Source organism: Neoarius graeffei, chromosome 7 (genome assembly GCF_027579695.1).
Source record: "Neoarius graeffei isolate fNeoGra1 chromosome 7, fNeoGra1.pri, whole genome shotgun sequence".
Taxonomy (NCBI): Eukaryota; Metazoa; Chordata; class Actinopteri; order Siluriformes; family Ariidae; genus Neoarius; species Neoarius graeffei.
In genome coordinates this window covers 90,449,080-90,463,143 of record NC_083575.1, presented here as the reverse complement: position 1 = coordinate 90,463,143, position 14,064 = coordinate 90,449,080, and the positions used below count along the sequence as shown (strand labels likewise).

The following is a 14,064-nucleotide window of genomic DNA, read 5'->3' as shown; positions in this document are numbered from 1 at the left end:
TTTAAGATCAGATTGTATGAATTTGATCTTGTATTCGAAATGATCCGTGAAAGAGGATTTATAAAATCTGAAACTGATGGAAATGTTCATGATGAGTACAAGCTCTTTCTATGATAAGGGGTTTTCTTTGTGACATGCCAATCAAAATTTACAAGAGCGCTCTGAGAGCACGATATCCCCCACTGGCAACTCGGCCATAACGCTGGTGAAATGCGACCGAATTTAACAAAATTACAATATGCGCATTACCGACATATACCAAAGAATCCTGCCAAGTTTGGCGAAATTCCTCCAAAAATTGTGAGAGGAGTTGATTTCAGAAGGTGAGCAGCCTTCCCGGGACGGACGGACATTGCCACGACATAATCCCCCTTTGGGGCTTTTGGCCAGCGGGGGATAAAAATTGTGAGGGAAGTTGATTTCAGAAAGCAAGGACACCTTGATGAAATCACTAAAGTACAAGTTTGTTAATAATCAAAGCCATAACTCTGGGAAAATTTGTCCAAATTAAACGTAATTTCAATCTGCGTATCACTGTCATATAACAAAGCCTTTTGCCAAGTTTGGTGAAATTCCTCCACTAATTGAGAGAGGAGTTGATTTCAGAAGAACGTACACCCTCATGAAATTGTCAAAGTACAAGTTATTTGATCAAAGGTCAAAACTCTGGGAAAATTTTCACAAACGATATTAAATCACAATCTGCGTATTACCATCATATAGCAAGACCTTTTACCAAGCTTCGAGAAATTTGTCCAGAAATTGTGAAAGTTGTTGATTTCAGAAGGAAAATATGCTCTCATGAAATTGTCAAAGTATAATTTTGTTAATCAAGTGCTGTAAATCTGGTAAAATGTGACCGAATTGAACGAAATTACAATATGCATACCACTGACATATAACAAAGAATCCTGCCAAGTTTGGCGAAATTCCTTCAAAAATTGTGAGAGGAGTTGATTTCAGAAGGTGAGTACCCTTCCCGGGACGGACGGACATCGCCACGACATAATCCCCCTTTGGGGCTTTCAGCCAGCGGGGGATAAAAATTGCGAGGGAAGTTGATTTCAGAAAGCAAGGACACCTTGATGAAATCACTAAAGTACAAGTTTGTTAATAATCAAGGGCATAACTCTGGCAAAATTTGTCCAAATTAAACGTAATTTCAATCTGCGTATCACTGTCATATAACAAAGCCTTTTGCCAAGTTTGGTGAAATTCCTTCACTAATTGTGAGAGGAGTTGATTTCAGAAGAACGTACACCCTCATGAAATTGTCAAAGTACACGTTATTTAATCAAGTTTCAAAACTCTGGGAAAATTTTCACAAACGATATTAAATCACAATCTGCATATTACCGTCATATAGCAAGACCTTTTACCAAGCTTCGAGAAATTCGTCCAAAAATTGTGAAAGTTGTTGATTTCAGAAGGAAAATATGCTCTCATGAAATTGTCAAAGTATAATTTTGTTAATCAAGCGCTGTAAATCTGGTAAAATGTGACCAAATTGAACGAAATTACAATATGCTTACCACCGACATATAACAAAGAATCCTGCCAAGTTTGGCTAAATTCCTCCAAAAATTGTGAGAGGAGTTGATTTCAGAAGGTGAGTACCCTTCCCGGGACGGACGGACATCGCCACGACATAATCCCCCTTTGGGGCTTTCGGACAGCGGGGGATAAAAATTGCGAGGGAAGTTGATTTCAGAAAGCAAGGACACCTTGATGAAATCACTAAAGTACAAGTTTGTTAATAATCAAGGCCATAACTCTGGGAAAATTTGTCCAAATTAAATGAAATTTCAATATGTGTATAACTGTCATATAACAAAGCCTTTTGCCAAGTTTGGTGAAATTCCTCCACAAATTGTGAGAGGAGTTGATTTCAGAAGAACGTACACCCTCATGAAATTGTCAAAGTACACGTTATTTAATCAAAGGTCAAAACTCTGGGAAAATTTTCACAAACAATATTAAATCACAATCTGCGTATTACCGTCATATAACAAAGCCTTTTACAGTACCAAGCTTCGAGAAATTCGTCCACAAATTGTGAGAGGAGTTGATGTCAGAAGGAAAACACACCTTCATGAAATTGTCAAAGTACAAGGTTGTTAATCATGGGCTGTAACTCTGGTAAAATGCGACCGAATTGAACGAAATTACAATATGCGTACCACCGACATATAACAAAGAATCCTGCCAAGTTTGGTGAAATTCCTCCAAAAATTGTGAAAGTTGTTGATTTCAGAAGGAAAATATGCTCTCATGAAATTGTTAAAGTATAATTTTGTTAATCAAGGGCTGTAAATCTGGTCAAATGCGACCCAATTGAACGAAATTATAATCTGCGCATTACCGACATATAACAAAGAATCCTGCCAAGTTTGGCGAAATTCCACCAAAAATTGTGAGAGGAGTTGATTTCAGAAGGTGAGCACCCTTCCCGGGATTTTTAAACGGATGGACAGAAGTCGCCACGACATAATCCCACTTCGGGCCTTTCGGCCAGCAGGAGATAAAAACTGCAAGGAGAGCTTTAAACATGGGTGATAATGAATAGTTATACCAGTCCCCTGGTATATACACCATAAGGCGGAGATAACTCTCCTACTGTGCTGTGCAGGCGACCACAGTGAAAACCGTGAAAATCTGGCCTCACGTGTGTAACCTGGCCAAAAGATTTACAAACATAGTCATAGTCATGAGTTCTCATTGGGAAATAATAATATAAGAACTCTTCTTAATAGAGAAAGAAAAGAATTTCAAATATCATGCAGAAAAACTTCGACTTCAAGCCTTTCCATCAGTTGTCCGCCAGCTTTGTTGTGACGTGAGAGGACAAAGGGCGTATCTGACGTAGGCCTTAGATTTTTATTGAGGCTGATGGATAATGGTCACGGGGAGAAACACAGTGCTTCTTATACCTGTTTAACTAACTTTTGTTACCAGTTTTTCATTCACGGTAAATTCTTTTGCTAATTTACAACAACTTTTAATTCATCTTTTGTGCTGCAAATGAACCAAATCAGTTATTTTTGTAACTTTATCAAGGAGCGTGTGTTCTAATCCAGGGCTTTTCAAAGTGTGGGGCGCGCCTTCCCAGGGGGCGCCAGAGTTCTTCAGGGGGGGTGCAACGTGAGGAAAAATAAACCAGAATAAGTTACTATTGCGGATATTTAGCGAACTTCAGCTAGCCTTTGCCAGAGACAAAATGGATCGATTTTTAGTACCTAAAGCTACAGTGAGTGAGGAGACAGAGTCTGGGCCAAGCAAAAAAAGAAGGAAGTATGACCACGATTATTTAAAGTTTGGATTTTCATGGACTGGATCTGAAGATGCTTCACTGCCACAGTGTGTTGTCTGCCAAGAAGTGCTAGCTAACGATGCTATGAGATGTTTAAAACATGTAAAACAAGATGGTTTTTTTAAAAAAGCACAGATGTTTAAAATGTGTAAAAAAAGAGGTTTTAAAAAAAGCACAGATGTTTAAAATGTGTAAAAAAGATATTTTAAAAAAGCACAAATGTTTAAAATGTGTAAAAAAAGAGGTTTTAAAAAAGCACAAATGTTTAAAATGTGTAAAAAAAAAGATGTTTTAAAAAAGCACAGATGTTTAAAATGTGTAAAAAAAGAGGTTTTAAAAAAGCACAAATGTTTAAAATGTGTAAAAAAAAAGATGTTTTAAAAAAGCACAGATGTTTAAAATGTGTAAAAAAAAAGATGTTTTAAAAAAGCACAAATGTTTAAAATGTGTAAAACAAGATGTTTTAAAAAAGCACAGATGTTTAAAATGTGTAAAAAAGAGGTTTTAAAAAAGCACAGATGTTTAAAATGTGTAAAACAAGATGTTTTAAAAAAGCACAGATGTTTAAAATGTGTAAAAAAAGATGTTTTAAAAAAGCACAGATGTTTAAAATGTGTAAAAAAAAAGATGTTTTAAAAAAGCACAAATGTTTAAAATGTGTAAAACAAGATGTTTTAAAAAAGCACAGATGTTTAAAATGTGTAAAAAAGAGGTTTTAAAAAAGCACAGATGTTTAAAATGTGTAAAACAAGATGTTTTAAAAAAGCACAGATGTTTAAAATGTGTAAAAAAAGATGTTTTAAAAAAGCACAGATGTTTAAAATGTGTAAAACAAGATGTTTTTAAAAAAGCAGATGTTTAAAATGTGTAAAAAAAAGAGGTTTTAAAAAAGCACAGATGTTTAAAATGTGTAAAAAAGAGGTTTTAAAAAAGCACAGATGTTTAAAATGTGTAAAAAAAAAGGGGTTTTAAAAAAGCACAGATGTTTAAAATGTGTAAAACAAGATGTTTTAAAAAAGCACAGATGTTTAAAATGTGTAAAAAAAAGATGTTTTAAAAAAGCACAAATGTTTAAAATGTGTAAAACAAGATGTTTTAAAAAAGCACAGATGTTTAAAATGTGTAAAAAAGAGGTTTTAAAAAAGCACAGATGTTTAAAATGTGTAAAAAAAGATGTTTTAAAAAAGCACAGATGTTTAAAATGTGTAAAACAAGATGTTTTTAAAAAAGCAGATGTTTAAAATGTGTAAAAAAAAGAGGTTTTAAAAAAGCACAGATGTTTAAAATGTGTAAAAAAGATATTTTAAAAAAGCACAAATGTTTAAAATGTGTAAAAAAAGAGGTTTTAAAAAAGCACAGATGTTTAAAATGTGTAAAAAAAAGGGGTTTTAAAAAAGCACAGATGTTTAAAATGTGTAAAACAAGATGTTTTAAAAAAGCACAGATGTTTAAAATGTGTAAAAAAAGATGTTTTAAAAAAGCACAGATGTTTAAAATGTGTAAAAAAAGGTTTTAAAAAAGCACAGATGTTTAAAATGTGTAAAACAAGATGTTTAAAAAAAGCACAGATGTTTAAAATGTGTAAAAAAGATGTTTTAAAAACCACAAATGTTTAAAATGTGTAAAAAAAGATGTTTTAAAAAAGCACAGATGTTTAAAATGTGTAAAACAAGATGTTTTTAAAAAAAGCACAGATGTTTAAAATGTGTAAAAAAAAAAAAGAGGTTTTAAAAAAAAGCACAGATGTTTAAAATGTGTAAAATAAAAAAATAAAAATGTGTACAACAACCATTTTTTTTTAAATACGAATGGAACATTAAGTATAGCAACAACAAAAATTGTAAGGGGGGCGCTATTGTTTATTTGCTCTCTGAGGTGGGGCTGACTCTCCCACACTTTGAAAACCCCTGCTCTAATCCATCCTGGCTTCAACATTTTTCACGGATTTTGGAATTATGGAACAAATTGACCTGTATGTGATTTTTTTTTTTCTCCAGCCAGCAAAACAGACTTTTTATTTCTAAAAGCCGTGATTTGTAGCCAGATGAATCCTCTGATATCCAGATCGAGTCTGTGGTCAGTAATGACTCCGTAATGACTCCGATGTGTTTCAGACGCGTGACCTCAGCAGCACTGCTCCAATGTAAACATGCCTCTTAATATACGTTTGTATTTTTTCATTTCCGAGGAGGTGGGAGTCCAGAATGTGTTTGCGCGATATTCAGATGCAGATCATTAATACTTGAGCCAGCTGTATCGCCTCCTTGCAGGCATACTGTCTGTCTGTGTGTGTGTGTGTGTGTGTGTGTGTGTGTGTGTGTGTGTGTGTGTGATTAGACTCAGTGCAGGCTCTAGATTACACATAATAACACAAATGTGCTGAAGGGCTTTAAAAGCAAACATGCTGCCATGGGGATGTGCTGTAATGTACATAGCTGAGCTACATGTAGCTTTCAGCAGCACAGAGGAGAAACCAAGGACACAAACAGAGCAGCCACACAACAATATTCTGCTCCACTAGAGGCCACAGTGCTGTGAAACATCGTGTTAATCTGCTCCAACACACCTGCTGAACGGCTCTGTAGCGCATCAGTGAGTCAGGAAACACTGCAGTTTGAAAAGCTGCGACTAAACTTTCTCACTCGGGTTTAGAAAACTCTGGCCTGGGGGTCACTTTTCACCTGGTCACGTTCTACTCTACGGTCTTTCCTGAACTGAACTGGCTCTTTTGTATGTTGTGGAACAAGTAAAACACTCAGAGAAGCAAGGAAAATAATCAGTAATTGGGTTACTTTGTTTTAGTATAAATACGGAGGTGATAATAGGAAATCGCACGTGCTGACTGGTCAAGGAATTCGGACTATTCGTCAATAATCATCTCAAACGACTCGGCAAAATGGCAGCCAATCGCTTTGTCACTGTCAAAGTCCTTCCCACGCCATGTGGCACACAGGGTGGCGCCGATCTCCGTTTCCATAGTCCTCGGCCTCTCACCTATTACATAGCTAGGGTTACAGTGTGGGGCGGGTCCTCTGGTTTGACTCGCCACTCGCATCTGTATTGCAGCGTGCCTTGCCAGACGGCAGCAGGTACCATTTTTATGATGGTCTTTGGTATGACCCGACCGTGAGTAGAACTCAACCGTGAGTAGAAGCGGACACGTTAACCACTAGGCCAACTCGCGGATCTTGTCACTTGCGGATCTTGCCACTGTCAGTGAGGAAGAATTACAAATGATGAAAGAAAATGCTGTTCCTAAACTAAACTAAAAGCACTAAAGATACTCCGAAGTTTGGTTTACAACTATTCAAAAGTGAGGTGGGATTGTGATTTATTTTATCGATTTCAAAATAAAGTATTTTATATGACTCGGCGTAGATAAGCGACCCAAGTCTGCGGTGCACCGCGATTACATTTACATGCTGCTTTTGAAGATTGAAATAAATTATTTTTTAATACATTTTTAAAATAATCACCTGTGGATTTATACAAAAACAATGATCCGCCTCAGGCTCAGTGAATATCAGTCATTAATTACCTTGACTTTGTCTCACTTATTATTCACCAATTTTCACTTCACCTTCGGCGAATAATTGTTAAATAACAGTACATCCCAAAGTGCTTTATTCCTCTTATACAGGGCCAATATTTCCAACTCGAACAAACTAGTTTTAATTAATAAAGAACACTGTAGTTGTAGTCCATTTATAGTTATGTTCAATATTGTGAAACTTCCATAAAACAAGTCAGCTCGTCCTGTTTTCACTTTATAGTAGTGGTATAAACAGGCATTTCTATGACAGTGTAATAAGTGTATATATATATATATATATATATATATATATATATATATATATATATATATATATGTGTGTGTATGTACACACACACACACACACACACGCGCTTGTCTCACTATCCTTGTGAGGATCTTCCGTTGCCATAATTAGTACTGCAGTTAATTAATGCTGTGCCTACACCTAACCCTAACCTCGGTCATGAAAAGGAAATTTTGGGCTCTTTTTTTTGTTTTTGTTAAAAAAGCCCCACAACAACAGCAATTTCCTTGTGAGGAACATCCAGATGTCCCCACAAGGATGAAATTGTCAGATTTTACTATCCTTATAGGTACATTTGGTCCTCAGTAGTATATAAACACACACACACACACACACACACACACACACACACACACACACACACACACAAAACAACTCAGAATTTCCAAGATTAAGAAAAATTACAAAAAAAAAAGAAAACTTGGATATTCTTTGAGGTTATACAGTCATAAATTTGCAAGAAAAAAAGCCCTCAAAAAATTCTGAGATTAAAAAAAATTCACAAAAAAACCCCAAAACTAGGATATTCTCTGAGACAACAAGCACATGCTTCCTGGCTGCAGTGCATTCTAGGAAATGTAGTTAGAAATATCTTAGCTTTTTAATTATTATTGTTATTATTTTTAAATTGCACGATTGATTGATTGATTGATTGATTGATTGATTGATTGATTGATTGATTGCTTCCGAAAAGTAAATAAGATATATAAAAAAAAAATTTTTTAAAAATGCAATCATCAAAACATCATCATAAACAGAATAGCGTAGCCACAAGGCAATAACATAATAATGTTCGGAAAGGATTAGGAAGAAGTAAATAACTTATCAAATCCTAACCCTCTATACCACCACTAATCAAACGTCACTTTCCACCATAATAAACTATATATACAAAAGAAAGCAAAATCAACAACAACAAAAAAAAACATACCAACATACCAAGACATACCAACATGGTATAATATCGCCCAAATCAAATCATATATATACAAATACTTATGTTATGCATATACAGTATACAATACATATATACAGTACATACATATACACATACCTATAACTATACACATCCATACGTACACAGACACCCATATCATAATGCATATTATGCTTGTATATTATATACAATATATAAATACTCACTTCCTATATAATATATCCGTATGTACCCATACCCACATACTGTATATTCACTTATATTATCAATAGAATGTTATTGTAATTCCTCCTCCCTATACCTCATAAAGATCTGTTCCTTATACCTTTTTCTGAACTGGTTTATAGCCCCCCTCTCTATCCGAGAACATTGTTTGGATATTCCTTGGTACTTTATAATTCCTTACTTTGTACATTATTAAGGCAGTTTTATATTCTATAATATCCCTGAATTTTAAACATTTTGAATTTAAGAATAGTGAATTAGTACGATCTCGGTAACCAGCACTATGAATTATTCTTATAGCTCTTTTTTGAAGTATAGTTATTGCATGAAGTGGACATTTATACGCATTTCCCCACACAACTGAGCAGTAATTTAAGTACGGTAAAACCAGGGAACAGTAAAGAATGCGGAGTGAATTGTAGTCCAGGATGTGCTTAGCTTTACTCAACACAGATATGCTTCTTGATAGTTTCATTAGTATGTATTTTATATGTGATTTCCAAGTAATTCTATCATCTATCATTACCCCAAGAAATTTATTATTAGAAACTCTTTCAATATCAACACCATCTACCTGTACATTTATTGCCCTATTTATTTTATAATTATTAAATAACATGATTTTTGTTTTAGACAGATTTAATGATAATTTATTTCGGTCAAACCAACTTTTTAACCTGCACAATTCTGAAGAGATTGTTTTCTAACTCATGTAAATTTGTTCCAGAACAAAACATATTCGTGTCATCTGCAAAAATACCATTTTAAATATCTTTGATACATTGCACATATCATTTATATAAAGAATAAACAGTTTAGGACCCAATACTGACCCCTGAGGGACACCACAATCAATATTCAAACAAGTTGAGACAAAGTCACCCAACTTCACAAATTGTGTCCTGTTGCTCAAATAACTTTTTATCCAATTTAATACAACTCCCCTTATCCCATATTGTTCCATCTTATCAATTAATATATCATGATTACTGATTTCTTCAATTGATTCCATTAGTGCCATCTCTGTTGATCTATTTGCTCTAAATCCATATTGACTATCACTGAGTAGTTTGTATTTTTCAGTGAATTTATCTAATCTGTTATTGAATAGTTTTTCAAGAATTTTGGAGAATGGAGGAAGTAAAGAAACAGGTCTGTAATTTGTGAAGTTGTGTTTGTCCCCAGATTTATACAATGGAATTACTTTTGCTATTTTCATATTGCTTGGAAATGTACCGGTTTGAAATGACAAGTTACAGATGTATGTTAATGGTTTAGAAATCCCCCCAATAATAGTTTTCACTAGTTTCATATCAATATCATTACAATCTGTGGATATGTTATTACTACATTTATTAACTATATCAATAATTTCCTTCTCATCTACTGGTGTAAGAAACATAGAACAAGAATTCCTCTTTATAATATTATCTATACAATCATCATTTGTTACCGGATCAGAGATATTTTGAGCTAATCTTGGTGCAACATTAACAAAAAAATATTAAAACTATTAGCAACTACATCCATGTTATAATTTTCGATACCTTTGTCATTCAAGTATTTAGGGTAATGCATTTGTCCAGAACCATCTTTAATAACACTATTTAATATATTCCATATTCCTTTAATATTATTTTTGTTATTATATATTAATTTACCATAATAATCCTTCCTACATCTCCTTATGATACTCGTTAACTTGTTTTTATATTTTTTATATTTATTTTCTGCCTCTTTGGTTCTTAATTTAATAAATTCTCTATATAGAGTGTTTTTCTTCTTACAGGCATTTTGTAATCCCTTAATAATCCAAGGTTGGTCATTATAGTTTTGTTTTGTACTATATTGCTTCATTGGGCAATTTTTATCATATAATAATTTGAATAGACTTAAAAAGTTATCATATGCTCTATCAATGCTATTCTCTATATAAACTGATTCCCAGTCCTGTATTAATAAATCATTATTTAATGCAAACATGGCTTACTTAAGTTTATGGTCTGTCACATTTCTCTTATGATTACAGTCATAAATTGTAAAAACTGGTAGATGATCACTAATATCATTGATTAATATTCTACTTATAATGTTATTATCTATGTCATTGGTAAATATATTATCTATTAAGGTAGCACTATGGTCAGTAATTCTGGTGGGTCTGGTAATTTTTGGGTGGAGACTCATACTGTACAGTGGTGCTTGAAAGTTTGTGAACCCTTTAGAATTTTCTATATTTCTGCATAAATATGACCTAAAACATCATCAGATTTTCACACAAGTCCTAAAAGTAGATAAAGAGAACCCAGTTAAACAAATGAGACAAAAATATTATACTTGGTCATTTATTTATTGAGGAAAATGATCCAATATTACATATCTATGAGTGGCAAAAGTATGTGAACCTTTACTTTCAGTATCTGGTGTGACCCCCTTGTGCAGCAATAACTGCAACTAAACGTTTGCGGTAACTGTTGATCAGTCCTGCACACCGGCTTGGAGGAATTTTAGCCCATTCCTCCGTACAGAACAGCTTCAGCTCTGGAATGTTGGTGGGTTTCCTCACATGAACTGCTCGCTTCAGGTCCTTCCACAACATTTCCATTGGATTAAGGTCAGGACTTTGACTTGGCCATTCCAAAACATTAACTTTATTCTTCTTTAACCATTCTTTGGTAGAACGACTTGTGTGCTTAGGGTTGTTGTCTTGCTGCATGACCCACCTTCTCTTGAGATTCAGTTCATGGACAGATGTCCTGACATTTTCCTTTAGAATTCGCTGGTATAATTCAGAATTCATTGTTCCATCAATGATGGCAAGCCGTCCTGGCCCAGGTGCAGCAAAACAGGCCCAAACCATGATACTACCACCACCATGTTTCACAGATGGGATAAGGTTCTTATGCTGGAATGCAGTGTTTTCCTTTCTCCAAACATAACGCTTCTCATTTAAACCAAAAAGTTCTATTTGGGTATCATCTGTCCACAAAACATTTGTCCAATAGCCTTCTGGCTTGTCCACGTGATCTTTAGCAAACTGCAGATGAGCAGCAATGTTCTTTTTGGAGAGCAGTGGCTTTCTCCTTGCAACCCTGCCATGCACACCATCATTGTTCAGTGTTCTCCTGATGGTGGACTCATGAACATTAACATTAGCCAATGTGAGAGAGGCCTTCAGTTGCTTAGAAGTTACCCTGGGGTCCTTTGTGACCTCGCCGACTATTAGACGCCTTGCTCTCGGAGTGATCTTTGTTGGTCGACCACTCCTGGGGAGGGTAACAATGGTCTTGAATTTCCTCCATTTGTACACAGTCTGTCTGACTGTGGATTGGTGGAGTCCAAACTCTTTAGAGATGGTTTTGTAACCTTTTCCAGCCTGATGAGCATCAACAACGCTTTTTCTGAGGTGCTCAGAAATCTCCTTTGTTCGTGCCATGATACACTTCCACAAACATGTGTTGTGAAGATCAGACTTTGATAGATCCCTGTTCTTTAAATAAAACAGGGTGCCCACTCACACCTGATTGTCATCCCATTGATCGAAAACACCTGACTTGAATTTCACCTTCAAATTAACTGCTAATCCTAGAGGTTCACATACTTTTGCCACTCACAGATGTGTAATATTGGATCATTTTCCTCAATAAATAAATGACCGAGTATAACATTTTTGTCTCATTTGATTAACTGGGTTCTCTTTATCTACTTTTAGGACTTGTGTGAAAATCTGATGTTGTTTTAGGTCATATTTATGCAGAAATATAGAAAATTCTAAAGGGTTCACAAACTTTCAAGCACCACTGTACATGGTATTAATAAATTCCTCAGTCATACTGTGCTTATTAGGGTTCAACAGATCAATATTAGATCAATATTATATTCCCCACAAATCAAGATAACTTTTTTATTATCTACTGTGTAGGGACAGTCCCGACCCGTCTAAGAACTACAAATCCCATCAACTAACTTCCGCGATGGCCTACGTCACGGCTGGGCGGGATCACCTACGTCACTTCCTCCATGACTCTATAAGTGACTCATCTCTTTTGGCGCTGTGAACTCATCACACAGACACAAAGAGACATCCTGCTCATCAGAACAGCCGAGATAAAGACGTCTGACTTGCAAGTAAAGAAACTCAGCGCATTTTCATTTACCACTGGCCAGGGTAAAACTACTTAAATCGCGCCATCTCACTCAGATTGAGTTACAACCGTTTTTTTATTTGTTCATTATAAGTAACATTACAACTGCAGCCCAAAGCAGTTTAATTAAAAGTTAGAAGCGACCGGATTCCTTCTGACTTAATCGCTGTGCACATTGTTGATCAGAGACTTTTCCTCACGAACGCTGAAGTTCGGACCAAGAAATTCTCTGCGCTTTCACGGAAGCCTCCACGACCTCTGTGAACTCCAGAAGTTTCGGAACATCTCTGCATTCTTGCATAGAAGCAAGATACTGGAATTAAGACTGGCATTTTGGGCAAAACTAGTCTTAGGAATTAGCTTTATGAAGTAGTGTGAATTTAAACTCAGGAACTGTTTAATTATGCATACTGATCTTGTGTTCTATATTGTTCTCTCAGTTGTTTAATGGATAGGCTGTTGCATGCTTTTTGCTATCCTTTCTAACACCTTTAATTTCATTATTACACATATTTTGACCTCATCAAGATTTCAGTGGATTTAGTAATGTTATCAGCTAGTGGAATTAGCTACCACGGCTAATTCCTTTGTCTCATTAGCAACCAAGGCTAATCCTTTTGTCTCAAGCCACGTGGTGACCCCCCTTTTTGTCCTTAGGCCACGAGGCGATACACACACACACGCTCTCACACACACACATGCTACCACACACACACATACACACACACGCTCTCACACACATACCTCACTGTTTTTGCTGCTGACTTATTTTAATTTTGGAAATTCTGAGGAATATGACCCCTCCCTCCCTCAGCTCCATGTTTCTTTTTTTCCCCCGCTACCATCGCCCTAATACGCCATCATCCATTTCCTCACCAGCCTCTCTTTTTCCTCTTTAGCTGAGAACTCAGCCGAGGTCATGGGGCGTCTGATGGGTTTTCACACACTGCCTCACATTCACCCTCTGAGCCCATTGGGTAAAAATTATGCAGGTGAAAATATATTTGTTTTTCGCCTGAGGTGGCGTGTGATGTCTCAGGTCACTTATGTAATGGACAGTTTTCCACACAACATCATTTAAATCATCAAACCACATCAAAAACTGCCCCCTCAATGTAAGAATGGTCGTTCTGTAAAGGACAAAGAGACACTTTCAGACAGGTGAGGATCCTGGACCAGTGCTGTTTCTCAGAATCTCAGTGTCGTTGGGTCTCTGGAGACTTTCAGCAATCGTACTTTGTCATATAAACAGGCATCACTCAGTTCCACAGTGAAACTGCGCTATTAACATCAGGGACACGGCTGATTTAATTAAGTCTCGTCACATCTCAATTTGAAGTGACGCTTCATCTGAGTACAGCATCTGACGGTCTGAAGGGAAATCCTTGAGCAGTGAAACTCAACTCATCTACCACTATAATCTCATTGCTGGTCAAAAAACCTCCAACAAACTTGAACTTTAACTGAGCAAACTGTGACAAAAGTTCATGTCAGCCCCAGAGTGGATGAGACAGAAAAATGCTGCACAGACACTTTTTTTTTTCTGGAGACAGCACTATAATAAATCTTTGCAGCGACAATCATTCCAGCTCGGATTCTGGAGTCCAC

The 14,064-nt window shown here is 35.8% G+C and overlaps 1 protein-coding gene across 1 annotated transcript in view; it reads right to left on the bottom strand.

Moving 5' to 3' along the window:
- galntl6 (polypeptide N-acetylgalactosaminyltransferase like 6) overlaps nucleotides 1–14,064 on the bottom strand; it is an 836,827-nt gene that overhangs the window by 214,067 nt on the left and 608,696 nt on the right. The gene's annotated exons all lie outside the window — the stretch shown is intronic.